The sequence below is a fragment of the Alosa pseudoharengus genome, unplaced genomic scaffold, assembly GCF_046254945.1.
Source record: "Alosa pseudoharengus isolate Yale_2024_CS ecotype anadromous, Long Island Sound unplaced genomic scaffold, YU_APseudo_1.1 YU_APseudo_1.1_scf_3, whole genome shotgun sequence".
Lineage (NCBI taxonomy): Eukaryota > Metazoa > Chordata > Actinopteri > Clupeiformes > Clupeidae > Alosa > Alosa pseudoharengus.
In genome coordinates this window covers 7,133,116-7,159,459 of record NW_027468718.1, presented here as the reverse complement: position 1 = coordinate 7,159,459, position 26,344 = coordinate 7,133,116, and the positions used below count along the sequence as shown (strand labels likewise).

At 40.9% G+C, this 26,344-nt stretch overlaps 2 pseudogenes; both read left to right on the top strand.

Annotated features, from left to right (window-relative positions):
* The first annotated feature begins 901 nt into the window (after positions 1–901).
* LOC143101007 (U1 spliceosomal RNA) lies at positions 902–1,050 on the top strand (annotated as a pseudogene).
* Positions 1,051–13,781: 12,731 nt separating this feature from the next.
* On the top strand, positions 13,782–21,086 carry LOC143100119 (E3 ubiquitin-protein ligase TRIM35-like; annotated as a pseudogene).
* The last annotated feature ends 5,258 nt before the right edge of the window (positions 21,087–26,344 follow it).

Sequence of the window (26,344 nt, the reverse complement as noted above, 5' to 3'; positions counted from 1 at the left end):
TCAGCAACTGCAGACCCAGACCCACATCCTGTTTCTAAATGAGATTTATGTTTGGTTAAGAGTTGAGCATGTTTCTGTCAAAACCCAGTAGATCTACCTAGTAACATGATAGTGTGAAAAGAATACGATGATTGGCCAATGAAACTTGACTGATGGGTTGACCTGACTTTGAACTCGAGGGTTGATCTCATCACTGTTTCTAAATGTGATTTATGCCTACAGTACATGAATGCCAAAATCCCTATAGATTAAAAAAGAAAGGTTGTTTAGTTAAGGCATAAGTTTAAGACTCGGTGGTTGATATTATTATGATTTATGAAGTTCTAATGTTTGTAATTCTGGGAGATTGGAATCACGATTTATTTTCTGTTTGAAAATTAAAGTAAATTTACTCAATGTTTTCTATGCTATTGACATGAATCAAAACCCAGTAGGCAATGATCTACCTAGTAACATGACAGTGTAAAAAGAATAAGATGATTGGTCAATGAAACTTGACAGATGGGTTGACCTGACTTTCAACTCGAGGCTTGATCTCATCGCTAGCATCGCAGCATGCTCAGACCAAACCCTCAAAGTCCAAAGACTGGGGCTGGCTGAAAAGGAAGCAGCACAGAGGGGCGTCTGAGAGGTCTGCTAAGAGAGGAGCAATGGGCTTTCAGAGGAAGAGAAGAGTGTCTCGAAAACACGAGCTCCACAAGAGCAAGTCCTCTTTCCCAAGGACCAACCCACTACTTTTCATGTTCCTTTTCAAACAGGTGTTTGGGCAAAATACGTGTGTTCTCGAGCATTCATGTTTGTATATGGTCTGTTTAGACATTTCACATTTCTTATAAATTATTATGTCCTATAAATCCCATACTTTTGAAATGGCATAATGGTTTGTTACATACTTATACTCATACTTACCTGGCAGGGGTGATACAGTGATCAAGAAGGTTGTTTGCCCAGGGCAAGGCTCGGCCATTGCACATCCGGTGGTGCTGACCCCTGCGAATTCCTCAAATGTGAATTTCTGGTAGTGGGGGACTGCGCTCGTGCACTCCCCTGATTTGAGGCAGCCGTGGTCTACTGGTTAGCGCTTCGGACTTGTAACCGGAGGGTTGCCGGTTCAAATCCCGAAGAGTAGGAATGGCTGAAGTGCCCTTGAGCAAGGCGCCTAACCCCTCACTGCTCCCCGAGTGCCGCTGTTGTTGCAGGCAGCTCACTGCGCCGGGATTAGTGTGTGCTTCACCTCACTGTGTGCTGAGTGTGTTTCACTCTGACACTCATTTAGGTTTCCAAAAAATAAAAAGATTTCAGTTTCCAAAGTTTGAACAACAATTGTGTGAACTACACAAAAGACACAATGTGGAAGGGATGGGTAGCCCTGTACTCTGTACACCTATAAGAGGGACATGGTAAGGAGGATGCAACATTTGGCTGGAGTCGGGAGTGTTATGGGAGGTGTGGAAGATGCTGGATCAATACAACTCCATTTGTGTAATGGCCCCATCGTGTGGACCTCAAACATAAAAAATGATCTTATCTGACCATTCCAGTCATATATCGCACACCCTTTTTGTCCTCTGCATCCTTGGTCCTGAATAAGCAGAACAGGCACAGTGGAGAATGGAGGGAGAGAACAAAGCAGGTAACACTCAGTGTATACTTGGGACAACACATTAAGTAAGTAGCAGAAACCTAAGCAAGAGGCCATCTCCAGCAAGAGGCCAGCAAGAGTTTTTCATACCCATACACAGCTAACCATTTGCAAGGCTGGTTGGGGGTGCCACAAGTCCACACAAAAACTATAACAATAACATGAAGAATGATTTTGTTGGGGATTACTTTCAGAGTGATCTATGCCCTATTAACCTGACTACACTTTTCAGTTATCCAAAAAAAGACATTTGTCCTACTTACAAAGATCACTGACCTAATGAAAGGCAATGCCCTCTTGTCACGTCAGTCTCTTCCATGCAAACTTCGCTATGTATTTGACAAATTACTTGGCAGATAAAGCAATCAAAATTACACCAAGAACACCAACACGAAATGTACAATTACCAGTGTTTCCCATACATTGACTTATTTGTGGCGGCAGAAATCAAGCTTTCATTAACATGGTTTGGACAGACAATGTACACAGTACACTGACATGTGCATGTGTGCAAACAAATGTCAGTGATCCTCCATGGGGGTCACCCGCTCACACATGCTCCATCACTCACACACACAAGGGCAAAATATAGTCCCAGACAGTGAAAAGAAGACATGCCACACAAAGGTATCCCACCCTACCTTGGGCCCTCAGCTCCTGGGAAACAGAGGAAAGAGACACAGGGTCAGTGGGGCCACACACACACACACACACACACACACACACACACACACACACGTACACACAATACACGCCCACACACACACAATATTCACCAAACAGGGCTTCAGTCACAGGAGGGCCTCCTGTCAGTGGTCCAGTGAAATCAAATGCAAAGAAAAGAAATGAAGTAAACAACGGGCTAAGCGATGTCACACTGAGGATCAGCAGCGCTACACAAATGGCCTCCTACCAGTGGCTAACAACAAGAGAACAGAAACTAAACAAGCAAAACAAACAAACTCAGCTGCGTCAGTTACTCAGACACTCATGGTTTGTTCTGGAATCTGCCAAACGTTACTCTCATGTGTGTTTTTCTTCTACCCGCATCCCCCCCAGATGTTGACACACTTGAGGTCCAGTACACAGTGCATCATGGCCCAGGTGGCAAGCTGCAGTTTCATCAGACAACTCTGTTCAATGGACACGTGATATTTGCCTGTAGCAGCCCAACACTGAGAGACCAGCCACAACAGGACTGGGTAACACACGCATTCACCCAAGAGGGACTGGAGGAAAGACACCAGCAGTGTAAAAGTCAGTGCTATGAGCACTTTGCTTCATTTGAGAAGATAAAACAGACTATCACTGTTTCAGCAGGTGGGTCGTATGAATAAACAAACAAATTAATACTTTGACATTTGCAGACAGGAATAAATATAACATTATATTAGTAGTTTTATCCATTTGGCAATTAACCATTATATTCATAATTGTTTATTTTGATTTACCCAAAATGGTATAGAACAGAAAAAGGGAAAAAATAATTATTTTTAAATCATTACAGATATTCTTCAAAGACGTCGAGGTTGTATAGTCAACAGTTCAGAAAAGTTTGCCTTTGACAAGTGGGGTGTGGATGGTGAGGACTTCCTGACCTTTGACCCTAATGCTCTTAAATGGACGGCTCAGACAGATGAGGCCAACCCTTTAGCATCAGAGTGGGATGGAGAGCGCCATATGAATTATGCTTACAAAAATTTTGGCGATATTTTGTATTATTTATTTCCTATCTTGAAGATGCATCTACCAGCAAGGCCCAGCGATGACGCACACGCAGGTAATTTCCATCAATTCTGAAACATGAAAAATTGTGTGTTTACGGTGCTTACCCTGGTAATGTGCCCGCTCTTGAGTAGGACATGGTGTGAAGCAAGTGGCCCACCAAATGGGGTGGCCCTGGTCCAGGATGTGAAAACTCTAATTATCTCGACCAACCAGATCTGGGCCAGAGCTGACCTGGCTTTTGTGAATCACCTTCAGCTAGCACTGGGTATTTTCATGCTTACATATAGAGGAGAGTGAGTTCGATTATGATGTTTTACTATAATTGGTTTGATGTGGTGCATGTTTGATTCAGACAGACCTATTGGTTAACAGTAGGCTTTATCCCTGTCCTGTGTATGTTTTTATGAGTTCGTCAGGTAACCGGCTATTGAATGGAGTCATGGGGGTGTCGTATATTGAGTGCTGTAATTGAGAGGAAATGTTAGATTGGGTTACTGCATATTTGCAGATGAGGAAATGACCACAACTGTTTTTTTAGACCATTCAGCCCCACAGTCCAGCTTGTACCCCGACAGCATTTAAAGACTTCTCCACCTTTTACTAGGTATGGAGCTTCATATCTTTGGCAAACCCATCCCAGGAGGAATGGTATCATCCTTACAATGTCATGTGAGAGGCTCCAGCCTTTCGGGAGTCAACATCCAGTTAACTAAAGATGGGGTTCCTCTTGATCATGGAGTTTATCAGACTGGACCTCGTCCCAATGGAGATGGAACAGTTCAGATGAGAGTCCAGGTTAAGACCACAATAGACAACAGCAAAACATATCGATGTGAAGTTTTGACAATTTATCCTGAGAATTTCTTCTTACCAAAGTCTCTTGTCTTTGGTAAGATCAACCTTGTGTCAAATGTGAATTAATTAACACTGCATCTATTTAAAGCAGAAGACGTTAACTGTCAACTCTGTTTTCACAGTTGACCCATCAACTCACCAGAATACTGTGATTGGGGCTTTTGAATATGCTGTCATTGGGACTGTTACATGTGTCATTGTGCTTGTTGTTGTAATTTGTTGCCTATGGTGGAGACAGCGCTGCTGGAGGCTGCTACACAAAACAAGTATGTGTCTTACTGACTTGACACTATTACTGATTACTAATTTTCAAATACATGTCTCCTAACTGATGACTGATCCTCCTCTTCAGATTCTCCTGAAGACGGAACCCTTTCACAGAAATCTCAAGAAGAAGAAAAAAATGTGAAATATAAAACTGAAGGCAGCTCATCTTCAGAGTCAACTCAAAGGCTGAACGCTTCCACATCTGAAGGAAAAAATAAACGTGTGACAGAATTAACAAAGTTTTCAGTTGAAATGGCAACTTGAGTATTTCAATGTACTGGATATGTAAATGTAAAGGTTTCAAGGCCAAGTATACAAGGAATTTGGTCTCTGCATTTATCCCATCCGTGAAATAGTGAACACACAGTGAGGTGAAGCACACACTAACCCAGAGCAGTGAGCTGCCTTGCAACAACGGCGCTCGAGGAGCAGTGAGTGGTTAGGTGCCTTGCTCAAGGGCACTTCAGCCGTTCCTACAGGTAACTTCGAACCAGCAACTCTTCGATTCCAAGCCCAAAGCCCTAATCAGTAGGCCACAACTGCCCCTATCCATGCCCTTTAGTATTACATGGTCAGTTGCCATGGAAAATTACTAATGATCACATAATTAATGATCACATAATCATACATCCATATCCTTAATCATAGGAATCAATTTGATTGTATTTAGAGTTGTAAAGCAGACACATAAGATCAAATACGCAATCAAAGGATTTTTATTTTTGTCTGCTGTGGCTAATTGTATCATGTGGTCAGTTGTAATGTGTTTTATGGTTAATTGAATTGTTTGGTCTATTGTAAATTGTTATATGTCATGTAATATGTTGGAAACGGTTTGATTTGCAAATGGATATGCTATGAACACAACAATAGAAGGCTATCTAGTGCACCACTGTGAGGATAAGGAGAAATGCAACAAACTCCCATGTCATTATTTATTTATTTTTAAATAGAAAATTGTCATTTGCACTCTTGAGCCTACTTGATCTATTTCTATTTCTTGATCTATTTCCTGTTTTATTGCCTACAATGAAAACAGATACAGCTTAAAGGCACCATGTAACTCTTTCCGTTGGTTCGACATTTGTTTCTGACCTATAACTTCTTTGCAGATGTAATGCCTACAAGTCAATAAATGAGTATTACTCCATAATTAACTAGGTTTAGGACTAAATTAATCCACTGAAATACTTAAGATTCAGCAGAGATAAAGATAAAGGAGTTCTGCTGATTTTCATCCAAATTGTAATTTTGCCACCGTGTTTGGTTGCAAAACTTGCTTAGTTTTAAACTGTTAAGGTGTAATGATGTGTAATTGTTTGCTAATATAATTAAATGTCACACCTTGAATATGAAATCCAAGTATATTGTTGTTATTAGTGTCAGAATACAACACTTTAAAGTTTAATAAAATGTCATGGCAAAAACTCGGACTCGATTTCAGCTCCATTTAAAAACCAACAGTCTCGGTCTCAACCTTTAAAGACTCTCGAGAGGTCTCGAGAAAGAAAAAAATGAAATGGCACAACACAGAAAATTATTATTTACAGTTAATTCAAAATGAAAGTTGAATGGCATAGGCCACATTCCGCCTGTGAGCTAAACTATTATCTTAAATGTCATTAGGCTACATTGTAAAACTATTGGTGGTGTGTTGTATGATTCCTCATAAGAACCATTTTGGGTGACTTATTTGTATTTGTATAAGGAAGGAACCTTTTTAGGTTTCACGTGGAACCTATTTAACTAAGAGTGCAGAACATGTATTCTGCCTCCATAGGAAACTATGTAGGCTACTTTGTCTATGTTCATAATCATATCTCTGTAGATCATTTTTGCTTGCACTGTCAGCTCTTGTTCCCCCTGTCTTAATCTCTTTAGGTCTGTAAGGAGATTCTGTTTTCTTCAGGTATGATGGTACCTGTATATGGTGTAGTTATTTAGTGATATATTTTCTGTATCTTGACGTAGACATTGATCTGTGGCTGTGGAACATGCATCACAAGATGTAGAATACATTTGATTCCAGCTTCTGAGTCCTCTATCATGCAGTGCTAGGACTGTGCATTCAGTCTGTGCTAGGAGTACGCATATGGTATTCCCATAAAAGGGAGTGGGGTTTTGAGGCCTTATTATATGCTGGAACTAATCTGGGTACCCAGAAGCTCGCATCATGCTGAACGAACTCCTGGGCCAAAACCTTCACAACCGGAAAACAGCTACTTTCAGAGACGCCCGCTGATCTCACTTCCGTTGTGTTCATGGGGAAACGTTCCTACTGAAACCAGTGCGAAATGGCTGCCGATACAAACATAATTGAAGCATGTTTAGAGTCGATTTTGAAGAAATTGAAGTTTGTAACAACATTTGCTTTAAACCTCTGCAGTTACAGTATGTCTCATTTGCCTAAGTAAAGGCTAGCCAGAGATGGCTACATAGGCAAATTAAACGCCATCGCTTTGGTTGTTAGTTCGCTGTTGGCGGTATTTACATGAAACACCCAGTACATGTGCATATCGGTGCATATTTACAAGGTCTGCCACCTCTCCGCGATTGGCTATTGAGAAAAGCTTTCTTCAAAATCAGAGGGGCAGTTCCAGCGTTATGGATGTGACAATTGGACTCATATTGGTAAACAAAATGCCTTAGAGTGGGGGCAAAATTAGTATCAGTGAATTAATTTGCATAACTTTTAATGTAACCTCTGTCCTCTGAATACTGAGAAATCCTCAAATTTCATATAATCAATTTAATCCTAAGAATACAAGGCATTTTATCAGCGTTATGGATGTGACATGAAATGGACACACTTTTGTGAGAGATTACAGGTTTTCTACAAACTCTGTGAATTTTGAAGGAAACTGCCAAAACTATGATATATGTAGCATGGAGGAGACTTGAATGAACACAAGAAGTGTGTTTTTGAAACTATGCGTCATTTTCGTAATGCATTATGTAGGAAAAACTGGCGTTATGGATGTGACGGTTTCACATTATGGATGTGACGTGTCTGAACCAGTCCTCGACAAACTACATAAAACACATAATTAAGTAGTGAATTTTGATATGAAACAATTTAAATAGTAATCATGAAAAACTAGCGATGAAATTATTGCTTCCTCAGTGCCCACTAAGAGACACAGGAAGAATCAGGACAACAAGTAATTTAAAATATAAAAAATAAATGTATTTATTTCTTTTACCGTCATCAATTTTGGTCAGTGATTCCCGGGTTACTGAAACACCAGGGAACATGATACTTGGTGGCCACTCCCCTAAATAACTAGCCCTACCTGAACCGTTGCACCCAAGATGACAAAATATTTATGGTATGTTAGTCTCAAGAGCCCGCATCAACCTAACCATACCCACTCATTTGTGATTTGCACACATAAAGTACATGCACGCGCACGTGCACACACGCACATGCTTACACACACACACACACACACACACACACACACACACACGCACATGCGCACACACGCACACACACACACACACACACACACACACACACACACACACACACACGCACGCACGCACACACAGTCGCACATATACAGACAGGCAAGCACACACACACACACACACACGCACAAACACACACCCGCATGAATGCAGACACATAAACACACACACACAGGCACGCATACGCATGTGCGCATGCAAACACACGCACGCACACACACACACACAGACACACACACACACAGACACACACACACTTATAAACAAAAGCAAACTCACATATGCACACACTCATTTACATGCACATGAGTTGCAGGAGTAGGAAATGGAGACAAATTGACAAGCGTGATTTATTTTTGCGAAGAGAATATGCAGGACTGAGAGGGTGTCATATTTTGCACCGCTATGCGGTACATCTAGTTTATTGCTGCAGTTACTTATGTTACTCTGTGGGTATTAGCTACAGAGGACCTGACACTTCAAATGCTGGCATATAAATGCGTCATATTTAAAATGAAACTGTGTTAAGCAGACGTGAACGGCAGGCTGAACAGATTTGCAACAGAAGGAGTTAACTCCAGCTGCAAAGTATGCAAAATACAATGGGTACAATGGAGGGAGCAGGAAGAGTAAGAAGAGTAAGAATTAGAGGAGGCCTAGGAAGAGGACGACAAGGTGAAGAAGTAGGAGGAAGAGGAGGAGGAAGAGGACGCAGAGGTGAAGCGGGAGAGGACAACAAGGACAAGGAGGTGAAGTTAGAGGAAGAGGACGCATGGGTGAAGCCAGAGGGAGAGGACAACAAGGACAAGGAGGTGAAGTTAGAAGAAGAGGACGAGGAGGAGCAAGAGGAGGATGAGGAGGGGGAAGAGGAAGGGTAAGAAGAGGAAGAAATAGCCCTTTTACGGGCAAAAAAATCAGTCTACATGTGGGGATATTGACCAGGCATCATGTCAGGCCTGGATCCGGCATTCCAGAATACATTTTCCCCGGTGCCAGGGGCGGACTGGCACCAAAAATCGGCCCTGGCATATTTGGCCCAAGCGGCCCTCAAATCGGTCGGGCACACCTAATTAAATACAAAATTTTTGCATTACCCTTAAATATGCATATCTTTTCAACTGTCATGGAGCACTGAAAGTGATATAGGCCTCATTGGTTATCTCTCTGACTGATCAGAGGTAGGCATGGAACATATGATCTCCATATTCAAGTAACAAGCAATTATTAAAGAAGAGTTTCTGCTTGAATTCAAAGTATCATTTCAATGGGCTACAATTGACAGCAGCACCAAAAATTACTGAAGCCTATGTGTAAAGAGTTAAATTACCCAGATTGTCTTAGACATTAATGTAATTTATACCATGTTATCACTGTAGGACAACTGAAACAACACAAAATAAACAGGGCTGTTGCTGGAAATATTTTATTCCTGTAGGCTATACTTCCTACCTACATTGCTGGTACATTTTGGAACAGTACAGCTACATGAACTAATTGTCTTTAGTGTCTGACCTAGGCCTATAGGTTATATATATACTGTAGCTTAGTTGGCTTGTGCATGACGTGACGTTTTGTAACCTACGTTTCCGTCAGTCTACAGTCTTTTGTCCCTTCTTTACCATGATAACCCTCCCAAGATAGAACCACCACTCATGCCATCGATGTTGAATTTTGGGCGTCTGACGGAAACTGATCAATCTGACCAACAATTAACGTTGATTTGACACAATTTTGCTGTCCGGGTTTGCAAATCATTCATTTAGAAAATTTAAGTTGCGCTATTTGTTATCATAATCACAGCACGGCTTTACTATGTTATCATTAGGCAACCATATCATTACATTATCGCAATTAATAAGTCATCATAATCATCATAGTCAGCATGGCATGTCACAGCCTACCTGCTCCACCACTGAGTTCTCATGTAGCCTCAACTAGGCTCGCACTCTCCACCACCTGCTCACTGTCCCTTGCTCTGTATATCCTCGTTCAAACTCAACGAACTTCAACATGTTGCTGACATATGCTAGCCTACTTGCTATATTGTATTGAAGCTTCTACATTGGTGTTCATTTTGCACAATTGTTACTACCGGCACCCGCCGCAATTTCGTGTAGGCAACTTCGATTAAAGGGACACCAGGCAACGTTTTTGTGTTAATTACTCATCTTCGTAAGTCGGTATATGGTTAAATGACTCATTACAGGGCGAATGAAGACTCTCTCGCCCGCCCCTACTGCCTGTAGGAAGAATATCCCGCTTGCAAGTTCAGTGTATCGTACCCGGCGACCGAAGCAGTTTCAGTTTCCATCCTGCATCCACAGCACAGAGGGAGGCTAACGAAACGCTAGCGATTGTTGCAAACGTGTGTATAATGGCAGAGCCAGCAAAGAAGCAGCGAAAACCCTTGACGGAAGATGCAAAGAAAAGGAAAAGAGCTTCAGACCGAGCGAGGGGGAGTTTCGTAGAGAAAAAGCATCAGGCTTGCCTGGTGTCCCTTTAACTTTTGATGCGCTCACAGAATCCTGGCTCTGAGCCAAAATGGGAGGGGTGGGGCCTGACGTGAGCTGTTATTGGATCAGTCCAGTGTCAATATTGAAATGTAACCAATTGGCCGCTGATTGTCCTTCGTTTGGGCCAATGGTTGGTCAAAATAATTAAATTATATATATAGCCTATTCTATCGGCCCAAAAGGTGCGTCGGCCCACCGGGAAAATGCCCGGTATGCCAGATGGCCAGTCCGCCCATGCCCGGTGCCTTGGACGAAATTTTGAGAGAGACGTCACAATGTAGACTGATTTTTTTTTCTCCTCAGAGAAATTGCTATTTTTTGTTTTGACTTGGAAAAACACACATGTGTTTGTTTTGATGTGTGTAAATAAACACCAATACTTGAAGTTTGGATCCCTGTATTGTTTACAGAACTATGACAACAGTATGACCTCAAACTGACATAGTCTACCTTGTGCACAGAGAGAGCAAAAGCCAGATGTGTTTTTTATTCATACCATCAGTCTGTTGTTGCCACATTGTGTGCTTATTATTGTGATGGCTTGTGTTTACTGTTTGATACGAAAACACCATTTTTACAAAGGTGTGAAGAGTTAAGCAAGGTGTGATAGCTTTTGCAAGAGAACTACAATGTTTTGCTGATTTGGTGAAAGGTTTTCCTATTTGCGTGTAGAGTTTTGCAAAAATAATTACAATAATTACAAAAAATGTGCTTATAAGCAATCAGAAAAAACTGTAAATCAGTGTTTCTCAAACTTTCTCAGACCAAGGACCACTTAACCAATAAAAAAGAAATTCACAGACCACCTAGCTAAAAAAAAAACATAGTAGACCTACTTCAACAGTATATTACACAATAGGCCTACTCACTGAACCACCTTGCTTATTGTCTTTGCACGCTTATTGTGTCAGAGGGTTCATATGTTTTAAACTGACATACTGTAGCTTACATAGGCAGTGTTGCAGAACACCATTTTTGATAAGGATTGCCATACAATGCATGTCATGCAAAAACACTTTTCTGCAAAAATAATAGGCCTACTTCGTTCAGTAAAACTGTTAACAAAACTGACTTTCTTTTGCCTGACACGAGGCAGTATCTATCCCCTATCTATAATGTCCGGAACAAGAGAGGAGCGATGGCTTACTGGACCTCATGAGATTTTAGTTGGTGACCTCTGAGTTAGACATTTAACAGATGCTCTAATCCAGAGGGATGTGAAGTTCACAGTGATACTTTCAACAACAGTAACATTATACGAGTAGTAGGGTAATATAGAGGCCTATGCAGTGTATTGACAGGCCTACATCACAAGAAAAACAGAATAAATATGGATATTCAGTATTGAACCGTAGAGGAGAGGCACACATCTTACAGGGTCTCACACAGTCGATGGTGTAGCCTACGTCAGAATGAAAACCAAGCCACGAGGTCGAGAGATGTTGTAATGTTGAATGGGCTAAAGGTCTAATGACGTACAATAAATGAGATAAGAAGGAACACATCCATCAATTTCTAACAAAGACGTATTGGGACAGTATAATCATTTAACACTCAATATGCATACATTCCAAAGCCATTTCTATACCAATTGCAGAGGTCATTATGAGTAATATGAGTATTATGATAATACTATGGAGATCTCATATTCCAATCTTAAAAATATTGGTTGCCATGGGAACACTCAGTGGCAGACTAGAGTATATGTGATCAAAAGTAAACATCTCTTAAACGTGAAACATTTCTATCCTGTGCTTTCTCCCAAACCAAAACATTGGGGCAGCCGTGGCCTACTGGTTAGGGCTTCGGGCTTGTTACCAAAGGGTTGCTGGTTTGATCCCTGACCTAGTAGGGAAAATGTGGGCGGGGGAAATGGTTGAGCACTGCTCTCCCATGCCCACATCCACGGCTGAAGTGCCCTTTTAGCAAGGCACCTAACCCCTCACTGCTCCCCGAGCGCCGCTGTAGCAGGCAGCTCACAGCTCCTGGTAAGTATGGGCTTCACCTCACTGTGTGTTCACTGTGTGCTAAGTGTGTTTCGCTAATTCACGGATTGGGATAAATGCAGAGACCAAATTTCCTTCATGGGATCAAAAGAGTATATATACTTATACATATACTTAAAACAGCATCGGACTGGAGGATAATCATTCTTCTACTAGGAATATTCTCATGCTACTAATTCATTCATTCATTACTCCAGAGTCCTGACCAATCACAAGTCTCCTCCTGTCTTCTGAGCAGATCATGATGGTGTTTTGTAGCTGTAGATAGATAGGAAATGTTTATGTAAGTGTAAATGACTTCAAATGTTTATGTTATGAAATGGAGCTTTCATATGTCAATATAAATACTGCTATCTAGTGGCCATTTGTAGTGGTCATTTAGAGATCTGCACTAAATATAAACTGCAACAATCCTAATTCCATTGGTTATGTTCATTAATTTTAAATATATTTTCTTGGAAATTTGAGGGTGTATGTTTAACACTTATTTTGTGCACATGTTCATGAAATGCAGAAATGACGCTTTCCTACAAGTGCTATAGCTACAGCCTCATTGTTAATACTGCCATCTAGTGGTGATTGTGTAACTACATCTCCTTTCACCTGTTAGGTTTCCTTCCCAGACATGTGATAACTTGAAAGGCAGGGAACAGATACACACACGCACACATACACACACACGCACACACACACACACAGACAGACACAGACACATTTTAATTTTAAAAACATCTTTCCCCAGACACTATTACAAAGGGACAATGAGGAATAATAATAATCAGTAGAAATACTGATTGGAGCCCTATATGGTCAGCATGTTGTGGTGTATTGGAGTTCTACACTCCTTAATTTTGGCCCTGTTGGGCCACTGTACTGAAGTGCCCCCTATTGGGCAGGTTGCTCTATGTACCGTATCTTTTAAGTTTCATATATAAATGAGTTAACGGCACAATGCCTCCGGTCTATTCATTTATTAGGGATTACATTGTTATTAAGATATAACATGCTTCAGTGCTGCACCTAGCTGGTAAACTGTCCACATTTGCTGTGAGTGTGCATACAGTAGGTGTCATTAACAGCACATTCAGGTCTCTGTGAATGAACAAGTCTGTAGTAGAAATAGGTGATCAGTTGTGTGGATAAAAGATAAATAAGCACTGGTATTGTGTGTTGATGCTAGATGCTAGTCAGTTAAAGTTCACTGAACCTGCTACTTTGAACCTGAACCTAAAGGGACTGAACAACTGGTTCTGTGAAGGAATGTGACACTGACCAATAAGCTTGCAGCTCCTCCAGATCCCTCCCTCTGACTCACCCGTCCTGAAGGAGGAAGTGAAGCTTAGGTCTCTGCTACACCTCTACTGAATTACTTGGTGAGAATTAAACAGAAACAATCTAACTGGATATAGTTGTTTTCCAAAAGACATTGGACTGGTTAACCATACCTGCAGATGTAAGATAAAACACCCAGAGGATTTAGAGAGTGACTTGATTTTAAGCTTCCTGAAAGTGAAAGTAAGTCAGTGTGAGTGAGAGAGCAACAACGGGAGGGAGGTTTGCTCTGAGGACGCTGTTTACAACAACTTAGAAAATGGCTTCAAAGCTGCAAGAAGAGTTCTCTTGTCCTGTGTGCACGGAGATCTACAAGGACCCTGTAGTCCTGTCTTGTAGTCACAGCTTCTGTAAAGCCTGTCTGCAGCAGTTCTGGGATACCAAACCATCCAGAGAATGTCCAGTCTGCAGGAGGAGGTCATCAAAGGAACTGCCACCAACTAACCTGGCGTTAAAAAACTTGTGTGAGGTGTACTTACAGGAGAGAGGTCAGAGAGGACCACTGTGTCGTCTCCATGGTGACCCACTCAGGCTGTTCTGTCATGATGATAAGCAGCTCGTGTGTTACTCGTGTCGAGACTCAAAAGTCCACAGGAGTCACCAGTTCAGTCCTGTTGATGAGGCAGCAGCTGACCGAAAGGTAAGACTGATTGTGACTGATGAAAAAGAGCTTGATTTTGATAAGGAACAATATTAATAGATATATTATATAATATGTGATACAGACTATGATTTACTCCATTATTAAATACAATTATTTACCAATCACAGAAATCAAAACTTTGGTGGTTGCCATTGTTACTATAATTTCCGTGCAATCCTTTGCGCCTCATGAAGACTTTCCAAATATTGATAAATGATTTGCGGTGATTATCCGTGTTCTGCCAAAGACAGATAATTAATTGTGCTCAGTGATGCTTTAGTCAAGAAGCTCGTTGAAATGTTCCACTTTTCCACATGAAATGCAGCCAACACCAGGGAGAGATGTGTGGTGTTTGTTTGTAAAGTTATCAGGTATGTGACAACCACTGCCTCCTTGGTTTCAGGAGGAGCTTAAGATTAAACTGGATCCCTTAAAGGAGAGACTGAAGGCTTTTGAAAACACAAAACTCAACTGTGATAAAACGGCTGATTACATTAAGGTGAGAGTGATGATTTACTGTATGTTATAGTTTTTCTTATGTTATAGTCTGTCGCTTTGGTGCATTTCTCAAATCATTATTAACACAGTAAGTGCATTAACTGTCGTGCAAATGTTACTGCTTATCAAATCATTTTTAGAACAGTAAGTGCATTAACTGTCGTGCACATGTTACTGATTATTTGAGAAATGCTCTTTGAAGAGTGCTATAAATCCATTAATAAAACATTAATAAGTCACATTATTTAATTGTGTATTTCAGGTAATATCAATACAAGTGCAGTTGTGTTATTTTGATTCAGTAAAAATAAATCAAATAACAATAACCCAATTACAGTTCCACTGAAATTACAAAAAAAAGGTAACGCTTTAAAACATGTGCTTATTAGGTATTAACAGTGCATAATCAGCAGTTAACAATTCATTACTAACAGTTAGTTAACTGTTGTTATCCTTTAATAGCATTAACTAACTGTTAACATGCAGCTTGTAACTGTTAACATGCAGCTTGTAAGCAGCCTTTTAAGTTACTTACAAACATATTTGTTAACAGTTCTAAGTGTTAACAAGCAGCTTGTTAATGCTTGTTAATGCTTGTTAATGGTGTATAAGTGGATAGCTAGAGGTGGATAACTAATACGCTTATAATACCTTTCTTACCTATTTGTAGTAAGTTTTGCAGCTCCCCAATCTAAAGTGATGACCATGTAGCCTATAGATCCACAAGCCTTCTTTGGTCAGAACTTTGCACCACTGCATCTTTCTATACATCCTGACGTTTCTGTCTGCTTAAATGACTGTATATGCACCAGTGATAAGATGATATGAAGTTTGAACAAGCAGTTTTGAGAATTACCATTTTGATCTGAGAAATGTTCCAAAGCGACTGAAAAAAACTGTAAATACATTGAAAATATTTACATCAATGTTTCCTGCAGAAAACAAAAGTTTTTTAACTCATTTAATGCCAAGCTGTTTTTGGAAGCTTTGTCCTAGAGTGCCAGCAATCTAGACCATTGTTGATGATTTTTGTACAGCCACAGCATATTCTATGTTATAGCTATGAACACATATTGGCTTCTTTAAAAGGTGAGACTTTAAGCTCTCAGTGGGTGCAAACCGTGAATTTCTACACGCCTCTGTTCCTGAGAAATCCCAAGCTAAACAGTGACTAGTTTTCATCAAAATCGCTGTTTTTTTCTAGAAATGGAGATATAACGTCTTTCATGAAATATAAAGTGTTGCCTGTAAACTTTCCGGGAAGTGATCAGCGAGACCTGGCGAGACTGCCACCTAGTGATAGACCCACGAAAATGGCCTGGTTTTGACCTGACGTGCATGCATCACTGATTCAACCCAAAGCGGCAACCGAGTTATGATAAAATGTCCAGATAAAATGTCCAGATTGTGCGTTTTCATGAGTTTTCGATCGTCATTTTCATTTCCATTCATCACAGGGTTCCCAAAATCACATATAAGGTGTGTTGGAGTGTCTAGTTTCGTAATTAAAAAAAGCTAAAAACGTAATATTACGTTTTTGGCACTCAACGCATGGGAAGGGAAAACGTAATATTATGTTTTTGGCACTCAATGAGTTAAGAAATGTGTTTATTCACAGTTTTAAATCCCTTGCCCTTGTTGTTGTCTTATTTGTATTCCAGACTCAGGTCCAGCACACAGAGAAGCAGATCAAGGAGGAGTTTGAGAAGCTTCACCAGTTTCTACGAGATGAAGAGGCAGCCAGGATAGCTGCACTGAGGAAGGAAGAGGAGCAGAAGAGTCAGATGATGAAGGAGAAGATTGAGAAGATGAGCAGAGAGATCTCATCTCTTTCAGACACCATCAGAGCCATAGAAGAGCAGATGGGAGCTGATGATGTCACATTACTGCAGGTAAGAACCATCCAGTCTTTGTGTCTTGAGGGTTCTTTGATATTAAGTTTTGATTACTGGTTTGAATGTTAAAAATGATCAAACTTATATTCTGTTCATGTGACCAGCTGCTCACCCAACTCAACTGATGCAGACTTTCAATGAATCAAAGAAGAAGTGTGTGTGTATAAGTATATATACTTTAAGTATATATACTTTTTTGATCCCGTGAGGGAAATTCAGTCTCTGCATTTTAACCCAATCGGTGAATTAGTGAAACACAAACAGCACACAGTGAACACACAGTGAGGTGAAGCACACACTAATCCCGACGCAGTGAGCTGCCTGCTACAATGGCGGCGCTCAGGGAGCAGTGAGGGGTTAGGTGCCTTGCTCAAGGGCACTTCAGCCGCGGCCCACTGGTCGGGGCTCGAACCGGCAACCCTCCGGTTACAAGTCCAAAGTGCTAACCTGTGTGTGTGTGTGTGTGTGTGTGTGTGTGTGTGTGTGTGTGTGTGTGTGTGTGTGTGTGTGTGTGTGTGTGTGTGTGTGTGTGTGTGTGTGTGTGTGTGTGTGTGTGTGTGTGTGTGTGTGTGTACATATGTGTCCACTGGCTGATCAACTATATGCATTTCTTTGTTACAGAACTTGGTCAGTGTAAACTGTATTTGAAATCTGCCTTATAAATAAATGTTACTTTACTTGCTATTAAATTCGTAAATTAACAGATAATTGATCATTTAAAAGTCCATTCATAGTTCATATTTTATTTAAATAATGCAGGAAACAGTATGTAAAAAGTTATTATCATGACACTTTATGCATACTTTCATTTTATTCCAGAACTACAAGAGCACAGCAGAAAGGTGAGTGATCTGCCTCCTGTCTCTCTCTCTTCTCTGTGGTTCTGAACCCAAACCCACAGCAGCACTGACTCCTGAATGTTATTCCAGAGCCCAGTGCACACTGCAGGATCCAGAGAGGGTTTCAGGAGCTCTGATCAATGTAGCAAAGCACCTGGGCAACCTGAAGTTCAGAGTCTGGGAGAAGATGCAGGAGACTGTTCAATACAGTAAGTTAGGTGTCACACACACACGCACACACACACACACACACACACACACATTGAAAAGACGATAAAAAAGTTATTTTTTTCATGTTTGATACTATATAAATTACCTATTTTCATTTATTTTAGACATGCAACCTAGTTGGCAAGGAAGTACTAAAACAGAAGCATTATATTAATAAATTCAAAACTTGATGGGATTCATTGTGAAGATATTGCGGTTAAAACATGCTTCCATTTTTCATAAATTTTCAGCAAGTCATAGCTTGACAAATATTCAACTGTAGGGCAATAACTGCAGAAGTTAAAGACAACTAATAGTGTAGAAAATTCCCAAAAAATTTCAAGAATCTAGCATGAATCGTTCAAAAGTAATGACCGAAGGAACATTTTAAAAAACAGCATTTTTCAGACTCAAGTAGATACAAGCTTAAACTTTTGCACAGTAGTTGCTGGGTATAGTAACATTATTGGCCTAAAGTATGAAGAAAATCCAAGATGGTCAGACGGGAATCTTTTCTAAAATCTGTTAATTTGACACGGAATGACCCTATGGGCTTTTGTTGATATATTTTGCAAAAGTGACAATGCCACTAAAAAACATTCTGGATTACTTTGGGGAGAAAGTAGAATTAACATTTTGCTTATTATTTATCCCATGTACGAAAGAGTGTTTCATTGTCAGCACACAAAAAATGACAATAATACAGTACACACAATTATATTTACTTCTCTTATTGCTTATTCAAAAAAAAGTTTATGTTTTGACGTTATGGACACACCTTTTCACGGGTCCAGAACTAGTGCCATGTCGTTCCATAGACAAATATGTTGATGCTTTAGTTTGGTAACTAGAGAATCTTTGTCTAATTACTGGCAAAAATAAAAAAAAAATTGCCATGTCGTCAGTAAACTTGAAATTTCGAGAATAAAGTTGAAATATCATGTAAACTTTAATCTCGGCATTTTGTCTTTATTCCCAACATTCAAACATCCTCATCAAACAGTGTTTAGGTCATGTGTGTGTTCTTTCTCTCTGCAGCTCCTGTGACTCTGGATCCCAACACTGTAAACCAACAAGTCCTCCTGTCTGAGGATCTGACCAGTGTGATAGAGAGTTATATGAGGCAGCAGCTTCCTGATAACCCAGAGAGATTTGATAAGTGTCACAGTGTCCTGGGCTCTGAGGGCTTTCACTCAGGGACTCACTGCTGGGATGTGGAGGTTGGAGAGAACACATTTTGGTATGTGGGTGTGATGACAAAGTCTCGGAACAGGAAGGGAGACATATCCTCCATGAGTGGACTTTGGTATGTGGTTCACACTTGTGGACTATATGGAACATGTGTACAACCACAGCCCTGCACTTACTTCGATTTGAAGCAGAAACTCCATCAGAGTGCAGCTGGACTGGGACAGAGGAAAGGTGTCATTCTCTGACCCTGACAATAACACACACCTAGGGACTTTCACACACACTTTCACTGAGAGAGTGTTTCCATACTTTAATACTGTACTACCTCTGAGGATCTTACCAGTGAAGGTTTCAGTTAGAGTAGAGCAGCCCAGTTAGAGCTGATAGTGTCTCTGTGTGGACCAGAACTGATCAGCATGAGGAGATTAATTAGTTAGTGTGAGGAGTGTGACGGGTTGAGTAGCCACCATCACGGCACACGAGGCGCTGCCTACTGTGAGAGACATTTAGAGATAGATAGATAGATAGATAGATACTTTATTGATCCCCAAGGGGAAATTCAAGATGTGTGCGTACTATGATTTCTGGGTTTTAATGATTATTTAGGCTGTTCATACACTTTTTGGCTATGCCAAAGTACAGCAAAAAAGTGAAACGATTTATGAATGTTTGCTCTAGATTTATGGAATATAAAATTGGCTGTTTGAGCTCATTTAACCCTTAGAACCAGACTGTTTTAAAGGCATTTTCACTAGTTATAAGCATTTAACCTGGTCATTGTAAGTGCAATTTACACATGCTATATTTTTTCAGCACAGTCTAGGCAACCCAGATCTGCCAACATTTCATATATTAATATTTGCATTGATTTGATTTTGCGTATTATACAATTCTTACATTTTCAAATGTATCTCACCACAGCAAGCTGCCTGCTGGGCATGACTTTCACGTATGTGTTTTATAACCCAGAAGGATGTACTTGATATCAAATGATAGCTGTGTCTCCTCTTTTATCTGATATACGTGGTATGTCTATCCGATCGCAGGTTTGCGAGTAATTCAAACGAGAGTAATGGGTGTGCAGGTTGGTTTGTGTACATGACGTTATTATTTACCAATGGATAGCCCTGTGTCTCCTCTTTCATCTGATATGTTTGCCATATCTATGCGATCACGGGTTCATGAGTAATTCAAACGAGAGTAATGGGTGCGCAGGTGAACGCAGAGAAGTATAGACTGTAAATATGATGCAATTTGATTTAATTTTGTGTTTTTTTTATTTGCATACTTGATCGTATAGGTAAGTGTGTAGTCTCGTTGGAAAGCCCCCCTCCTGCTCTGTCACACAATAAAGGTCTCGCTGAGATGAACAGTTCCGGAGCAATGTAATGGAAGGAAGGGTGTGTTTTTTGATGCACTTTGCGTCAACCGGGTTCTAAGGGTTAAGGTTATTTACCTATAACACCCCTGTCCTGTTTAGAGTAGAGTTGGTATGGTCCAATTGAAGGGTGATTGCAGGCCCTATATAAGCCTGTGGCTTTGTTTGTTCAGGAGAGCTGCGATTTGAATAGGCGTAAGTCTTGAGAGCTCGTCTCATGTGTGCAGCCCAAGTGACTAGCTGTGTAGTCCATTGCGCTCGTCTTATTGCTCAAATAGTTTTGTATATTGTATTGTTTTTGACTATCAAGTTTTTCTTTCTTTATTGAGAAGTATTTTATTTCTCCTTAGTGCTTTGTTCACATTTACTTACTTTATCATTGCCTCATGTTGGCCTTACTTGGGGAATTAATAAAATCCCATCTTCCACCCTGAATCTCTGAGTGCTGTTCCATCTACCTCACAACTGCCCGACACATCTAACCTTAACAAGGAGGCTCTGAGAGAAAACACCACTGTGGACTGAGAGAAATCACCAGCATCAGACTCACCCTCTTCTCCCATGTGATCATTTGCCATTCATTGTACACATTCCACCTGTTTAAATGGTGTGTAAGGGCTAAAGGTTTTGTAATGTGTAAAATACATCAATTAGGTAAAATTCACTTCCTCCTCCACCTGCTCCACCATAGATATACATAATAAAGGCAAGATGTCTTATGGCGCAGTCTCTAACAGCATCACTGGTGGCCATCTTGTCACAGGCAAGCTATCTGGTGGGCTCTGTGGTACCTGATAGGTGAGTGATCTGCACGAACACAAATACTCCTATCTCGCTGAAATCTTGACGGATTTACAAAAGGTTTGGTTTATTACAAACGTTATTAATGTAGCTATAATCTGGATGCTTGAACATTTTTAAGTTAAAATTGTTCATATGTATGCAGTGTCATAACTACATCTCTGACATTTATAACAAACCAAACCGGTAGAAAATTGAGCATGTTATGGTTATTTAAAAAGTATGTGTAATGTCTGTAGCCATCTCTAACAGTCATATGTGTATTAACTCGACTTACACATGTGAGTTCCTCAGTGTTCGGTTTATTAACTTAACTTTTACCACACACATATTCCCTGTATATCTCTTCTTCTACTAAAGGCAGAACAATGCCCCCAGGCTATAACAATGACACCTTCAGATCACTACCTGTCATTACAATATGCACCATTGAAACACAATGTTTTAATGTTTTCACAATATTTTCACAATGAGTTAGCGAGCTGACTGTGGCAAGATGGCCACGAGGTGCGGACGAGACATCTAGCCTTTATTATATATATCTATGTGCTCCACTCTCCATCAGACACAATGGCCCTCCTCTTATTGGCTGCTCCACTCTCCATCAGACACAATGGCCCTCCTCTTATTGGCTGCTCCACCCTCCATCAGACACAATGGCCCTCCTCTTATTGGCTGCTCCACCCTCCATCAGACACAATGGCCGTCCTCTTATTGGCTGCTCCACCCTCCATCAGACACAATGGCCCTCCTCTTATTGGCTGCTCCACCCTCCATCCAGACACAATGGCCCTCCTCTTATTGGCTGCTCCACCCTCCACCCAGACACAATGGCCCTCCTCTTATTGGCTGCTCCACCCTCCATCCAGACACAATGGCCCTCCTCTTATTGGCTGCTCCACCCTCCATCCAGACACAATGGCCCTCCTCTTATTGGCTGCTCCACCCTCCACCCAGACACAATAGACCTCTATAAAGTTCGCCTACAAAAAAGCTGCCATCTTTGAGGTCCGGTATCTGGAGATTTTTCCTATGGTTATATAACATGGGGATTATGAATTATCGCACCTGTTAAACTCTCGTAGGGATGAGAAGTCTGAAATGCAGACGTTTTCCTGAACACACTTTTGTCCTCTGCCTTCGAGTGGATACTGTGATCTCTGGTACGTGAAGGCGGCACACTTAAATATGCTACCCTAGAGCTAACTTCTTAACTAACTTAATGGCAAGTTGCATCGCACGTTAGCTCTGGGGTAGCAAAAATCAAAGTGTGCCGCCTTCACAAACCGGAAATCACAGTGTCTACTCAAAGGCAGATGACAAAAGTGTGTTTGGGAAAATGTCTGCATTTCCGATTTTGTCATCATCAAAATCCCCATGTTATTTTCCCAGATACCAGATCTCCTTATATGGGCAGAGATGGTAGCTTTTCTGTAGGCGAACTTTCATTTCATTTCATTTATTTATTTAAAGGACAGTGCACATTGATCAACATTTCTGTAAATGTGCCAGTGTTAGCCAGCAGGCTAATTTCAGAGGTCTATGGCTCTCCTTTTATTGGCCTGATGTCCTGGGCAGTTTGGCTGTAGTGTCTGTCTCCTCTTGGCATCCCAGAGTTTTAATCTGAACGTTTCTGCGGCCATTGCCTCCTCCGCTGTCCTGGGCTCTGAGGGCTTTAACTCAGGGACTCACTGCTGGGATGTGGAGAGAACACACAGTGGAGTGTGAGTGTGATGGCAGAGTCTCTCCAGTGGAAGGGAGACTTTACCTCCATGAGTGGACAGTGGTTTCTGAGTTATAAAGATGGTAGATATATCATCAAAGTCTCACACTGATCCTCTGGGGTTTCTGCTTCACTCTGAGGAGAGTTGGGGCCTGTGGTAGAGCACGTGCTCCAGTGGATGGTGTTGTGTTGAGTGCAATGGTGCTGTACTATATGTATCATGTTCTACAACACCATCCTCCAACCTCCACTCTACTCCCAGTGAAGCAGAAACTCCAGAGGATCAGAGTGCAGTGGGGTATATTACGAAGCACGTTAGACATATCTAGGCTATGTAGACATATCGAGGCTTGACAAAGCCTTGACTTGGGGGTATACGTTAAGTGATACTACGATAGCAGTTATGTGATATATTTGTCAAACTAGGCTTTCAGCTCAGATCTGTGCGCGTTCTCGGTGTTGGGATGACGTTGGCCAATCTATTTGCCTCTATTTAAAAACAATTACTTCCGCATTCATGAGCGATAGCTTAATCTACACTGCGGTCATTTTTTGTGTCTAACCTATAACATCAAATAAATCAATTGTCATCAGTTGTTGTATGGTATGCACGTCCATAGTGGGATATTTGCATGCACAGCGCTATTAAAGCGCATTCGAGATCCAAAATGTTAGTAGAGGCGGAGCTCCACCTGTAAGATATATGACAGAATCCTACACGTGAGAAGACAATTGATTGGTCAGTTGGCGGTAGATTACACAATTTGAGCTATAACTTAGCACATAACCTCCTCCCGACCAGGTTTGGTTGACAGCATAAGATACCATGGTGATATAGCGACACTAAAACAGATCCACTTTCATGTCACAGCATACCTCACTAACTCGAGATTCGTAGTATACCCCACAGCTGGACTGGGACAGAGGAGAGCTGTCATTCTCTGACCCTGATAATAACACACACCTACACACACTCACACACACTTTCACTGAGAGAGTGTTTCCATTTTTCAAAACTAGTCTTCCTCTAAGGGTCTTAGCATTGACAACTACAGTGGCAGTACAGCAGTAAAAGTGTTTCCATATTTCAATGGATTTCCACAGAATATCCTACCTGGGAAGACTTTGGTTACATTTGATCAGCACAGAACTAAAGATTAATATAATAATAAAGGAACTTTCTAAGAATTTGTCACTATTTAAAAAAAAAACAAATGTTCATTTCCCAAAGCGGTGAATATAAGATCATAAGTGAGGGCTAAATGTGTTAAATTATGTGTTAAATCTTATCTGACGTGTATTGTCTATGTAAATGACTGTGCATGGGTTTGTGTTAAGAAATGGATCTGTTACGCCTGTAAACACTACCTGGTGGCCATTTTCAGAGGTCAGTGAGAGCATGCACAATCTGCAACAATCCTGATTTTATTGGTAACGTAAATGTAAATTAATTTATTTCATGAAATTCCTGTCTAACACTGATTCTGTGCATGTTAATCACATGCAGTCACATTGGGGCTAAATCTAAAGCTTCAATGTAAATACTGCCATCTAGTGGTGTTTATTTTGTAACTACATGTTCTCTCACCTGTAAGGTTTTCTGTATAGTCAGGTAGAACTTTGTGGAATTTGGGCTTAAGTGTGACATAAGGTACTAATGCAATTTTTTTGCATAAATTGATAGGTAAGGGGGTGTAGACTCAGAATCTGACGGGTGCCGCTCCGGCACCCTTGAGCATTTTCTTTAAAATGCCATCAGCTGCCACACCCCTTTTTTAATCATATAAAATCATCTAAATAGACATTAACCTATAAACCCATCATATATGGTATCAAAATATGGTATCAAAATAAAGCTCTTTTCATACAGAAATCAGCTTTGACCATAATAAAGTAGAAAAAATAGTTTAGGTCCCTCCAGAGAACAAAATACCTTTTGCAAAGTGACCTTTAAGGTCAAATTAGGTTTCTTTTTGCTGCATAATAGCTTATACCTCTAAATCATGTCATGTTTGGTATTAAATTAAACAAATTATGGAACTGTCATGTAGCTTAATACATACAGGAATACAATCATTCAATAGTAATTCATTTTAATATGAATTATAGCAAGTCTGATGTACCCTAGTTCACCAACTTGCTGGTTAGCTAGCACGTTAGCTTTAATTTCCCTTGAATCAGTCGCTGAATTCCCAGGTAGTTAGCACATTAATTATAACTGTCCTTGGATTTCCCCCCAGAATTACAGACAACAATATTTTTCATCCTAACATTTTTTTAATGCTTTAAAACAGACAACACAATCCAGGATTGATACAAACTAGTCTGAGTTATGAGGTACTTGCCAGTTAGTCAGCACATTAACTATAATAGTCCTTGAATTTGCCCCTTTAATTACAGAGAAAACTGCAAAGTTGATTACAGGAGGAGAGGACAGAATCAAGAAAATTATTTCTTCCAGTATTGCAAGGAATGACACGAATCATTTGGAAATACAACAACAAATGTAAATCAGGTTTATAGCCCAAGTATAGACCCTTTCAACAATAAAATAAAATGATAATGGAACTCTCTTGAAAGGGTCTATACTTGCATATACAAGGAATTTGGTCTCTGCATTTATCCCATGAACACACAGTGAGATGAAGCACACAACGAGCACACATGAGGTGGAGCGCACACTAACCCGGAGCAGTGAGTTGACTTGCTACAGTGGCGCTCGGGAGCAGTGAAGGATCAGGTGCCTTGCTCAAGGGCACTTCAACTGTGGTTGTGGGCATGGGAGAGCAGTGCTCTTCAACCACTCCCCCCCCCCCACATTTCTCCTACTGGTCGGAGATCGAACCGGCAGCCCGAAGCCCTAACCACTAGGCCACGGCTGCCCAAGTATACTTACATATACCAGTACGGGAGCATGCCTATGTTCCCACAGCCCTATGTCCGCTAACCCTAACCCACACCTCAGGCCTAACCCTAACCCTAGAAATGTGGGAACATAGGGCTGACCCCACCGATGCAAGGAATTTGTGCTCTGCATTTTACCCATTCGGGGGTAGTGTACAACACACCCACACAAACAGTGTACTGTACACCCATTCAAACACACACACACACCCTAGAGCAGTGAGCATACTAGGAGTATACATACACACCCGGAGCAGTGAGCATACTAGGAGTATACATACACACCCGGAGCAGTGGGCAGCCCTTGATCCAGCGCCCGGGGAGCAGGGCTCAAGGGCACCTCATCCAGATGTGGGTACTTCACATGGATGTGGGAGAGCGCTGTTAAGTCACTCCCCCCACTCACATTTTTCCTACCAGTCGGGGATCGAACTGGCCACCCTTTAGT